The following is a 3517-nucleotide window of genomic DNA, read 5'->3' as shown; positions in this document are numbered from 1 at the left end:
GAGTAAATGCCACTCGTGGAAAATCATGTCATGTGTATCTTGAAATGAAAACAATAAACAGACAGACCGTCCCCTGGGTTCTCCTCGGGGCAAAGTCCTAAAGGAAGTTGCATGTGGTTCACCCCTCATTTCGTAGAGGAGCGTCCTGAGGTCCACCCGGGGAAGGCAAGCGTTCAAGGACCCATCACCTATAAGGCAGAGGTGGGGCAGGACTCCATGTGTCGAATTTCACCCCCTACCATGAACTTGAGGTCCTGATGAGACAGCCACACAGCCTTGTCTCCTTTCATAGTAACAGATTCTTGCCAGGGGATCTGGTCATCCTCGGTTCACAAGCAGGCACCGGACATGTTTCGTTTGCCTGTGCTGTGTCTAATAGACTCAGATTAATTGCCAGCATTTGAAATCAGGCAAGTTCCCATGAAAATCCAGATTTCCAGCATCTTTTAAAGAGCAGCTGCTCCGGCAGCCTTGAGCCCCCATCCCCATATGGTGGTGATGGGAGCTGTGGGGGGGGTTGTTTCCTGCTGCTCCCCACTGGCTCCCACTTATCGCCAGGCCTCTGTTGTTTTTCTAATGCTCCCCTGCTTTATTCATTTCCACTGCCTGCTTCCTAAGGACCGGCACCTGCTTTGGCCCTGGGCTGGAGAACGGAGGGTCTCTGCAACATTTTCCTGGGTGGCATTACAAGGTCAGGGCAGGGTTCACACCCCTGGGGCTGTGTGTCTCAGCCTTTTCTCCTCCACCTACACTGTGGTCCCGAGATGCTGCGGGCTAGTTTTGGCCACAGAATTTGCTTCTCTGTGGTGCCTGGCTTTTAAGCACCTTCCCCATTTTACAGATGGAGAAGCTATAGGAAAAAGAAACATAGGGATATGTCCAAAGAAAAAACTCGCCTGAAGCCTAGGATTGTGTCCGAGGGGGTGTGGGAGTAGAGGGGCATCTCCATGCAGGGGCATGTACTCAGCCGTGAAAAGGAATCAGGTTCTGATACTTGCCACAACAGTGGATGGACCTTGAAAACATTTTGCTGAGTAAAAGGAACCTGTCACGGAAGGGCACATTGTGTGTGACTTATGCGAGGTGCCTAGGAGAGGCAAATTCAGAGACAGAAGGTATAATCGAGGTTAGGAGGGGAAGGAGGGGCAGGGATGGTGAGCTGGTGTTGCCTGAGCACAGAGCTTGATGAATTTTGGAAATAGTGATAATCGTTGCATCGTGCTGTGAACGTAAACGCCACTGAACTGTTCACTTAAAAAGGATTTAGATAGGGGTGCCTGGGTGGCTTCGTCGGTTGAATGACTGGCTCTTGGTTTTGGCTCCGGTCATGATCTCGGTGTCCTGAGATCAAGTCCCGTTTCGAACTCCATGCCAACATGGGGTCTGCGCTCAGCTCTGAGTCTGCTCGTCTCTCTCCCTCTGCTCCTCCCTTCCCCCGCTCTCTCTCCCTCTCTCCCAGATAAATAAAATCTTTTTCAAAAAGGGTAAAAATGGCCCATTTTAGATGCTTTAGCACAGTAAAAGAAATAAAAGAAAAATGTTACTATCAACAGGAACTTGGACAAGCTACCTCTGCCCCCTCCCCCGGTAGTGCTGCTAAACATAGAGAAAGGGGAACAAAATGTTTAAAAACTTCTATTGTCATTAAAGACACCAGGGTCAGGGAGAGCGAGCCTTCCCTTCCAACTCTCAAGACTGGTAACTCGTGCTTGCTCCTCACACATCGGCTTACGTGTGGCTCATGCGTCTACCTGTGGCTCACGTGTCTACCTGTGGCTCACGTGTTCACCCGCGGCTGGCTCTCCTTGGTCTTCCCCAAAACATCCACGGGGCTCAGTGGACTTGTACTGTGTCCTCCTTCAGGGTGATGATCTGATTCACGTGTGTTCTGTAAGCATCACGGTATCACGTGAGCAGGGATCATGCCCGGTGTTTGGTTCAACATTATATCCCCAGCATGTAGCCCAGGGCCTGTACAGGGCACACAGTAGGCTCTCAATCAGTATTTCATGAACCAAGACTAGAAGTTCTTAAGAGCCGTCAGCCAGACCCCAGTATCACCCGGGAAGACCGGTGGTCAGCCTCCACCGTGTGACCAGATGGTCCTTCCTTGATGATTTCTCCTGCTGGGCGGGAGGGTCACTCTCCCTTTCTGGCTTGCCTTATCCATTTCTGCTGTTTGCAACACCACCACCAACAATAGACCTTCCATGATGTAACCTCTCTGAGCCTCGCCTTCCTCATCTATGAGGCGGAGGTGTCATAGCACGTTTCATTTATTCATTTTGATAAGGAGGACATGAGTGAACTCAGTTCCCCTTCACCATGCGAGGATGAAGAGGAGGAGAAGGAAGAAGAGGATGGGGAAGCTTGTACCATGCACGTCTTCTATTGCTGCTGTAACAAATGACCACAATTCAGTGGTTTTATTTATTTTTTTTAAGATTTTATTTATTTATTGGACAGACAGACAGAGTTCACAGTAGGCAGAGAGGCAGGCAGAGAGGGGGAGGCAGGCTCCCCGCTGAGCAGAGAGCCCGATGAGATCCCAGGACCCGGAGCTCATGACCTGAGCTGAAGGCAGAGGCTTTAACCCACTGAGCCACCCAGGGGCCCCAATTAAGTGGTTTTACACACCCAAATTTATTCTCTAGCCGCTCCGGAGGTCAGAAGTCCAAAAAGGGTCAGCAGGGCTGCATTCTTCCCAGGGGGTCGAAGAATCCATTTCCTTGGCTCTTTTAGCTTCTAAAGGCTGCCTGCCTTCCTTGGGCCCGCATCACCCCAACCTCTGCTAGGGTTGTTAACCTCTCCTCTGACTCTCACCTCCCTGCCTCCCTCTGATAAGGACCCTTGGGATTGATAACCCCTGACAATCTCTCCATCTCGAGATTCTGAGCCCAATCTGCAGACTCATCTGTAAAGTCCCTTTTGCCATGAAAAGTAACGTACCTGTGGGTTCTGGGGATTTGGACTTCGTTGGAGGGCTCATACGTAAACTACCACTCGCCGTGCTCAAATTTTGGTTTATGATCATTTATGTAGACGATTCCAAGATATATAAATGGTCTTTCCCGCCTTCCAGTTGCTTCTCATCCTGCTGGGGAGAGAGAATATTTTTGTCTCACGAAGACAGTCCACAAAGCCCCAGGTGGGGGGGGTCAATGCTGCGACGGCAGGTGCATGAGACATTGATGAGATGAAAGCAAAGGCCCGATTCTCTTCTTTCTCTCTGTATCTCCTTGCCTTGAAGTTGGGGCTTAGCACCCTGTAGGTTGCACCCTCCGCCCAAATCTGGGGCTCATGTCCCCAGGAACCATACCAGTGGATGCTGTTCCCTGGAGACGTGTGACTGCATCCCTGTCTTCTCATAGGTACGGAGAAGAGGCCTTTGCTTTCTACTTTTATGGATTGCTATGGTCTGAATGTTTGTGTCCCTCCCTACCCCCAATGTTGAAATCCTAGTCCCCAAGGGAGATAGTAATAGGATGTGGGTGTATTTGGGAAATCCTTATATCAT

The sequence above is a fragment of the Meles meles genome, chromosome 21 (assembly GCF_922984935.1).
Source record: "Meles meles chromosome 21, mMelMel3.1 paternal haplotype, whole genome shotgun sequence".
Lineage (NCBI taxonomy): Eukaryota > Metazoa > Chordata > Mammalia > Carnivora > Mustelidae > Meles > Meles meles.
Note: the sequence above shows the minus strand (reverse complement) of the source record.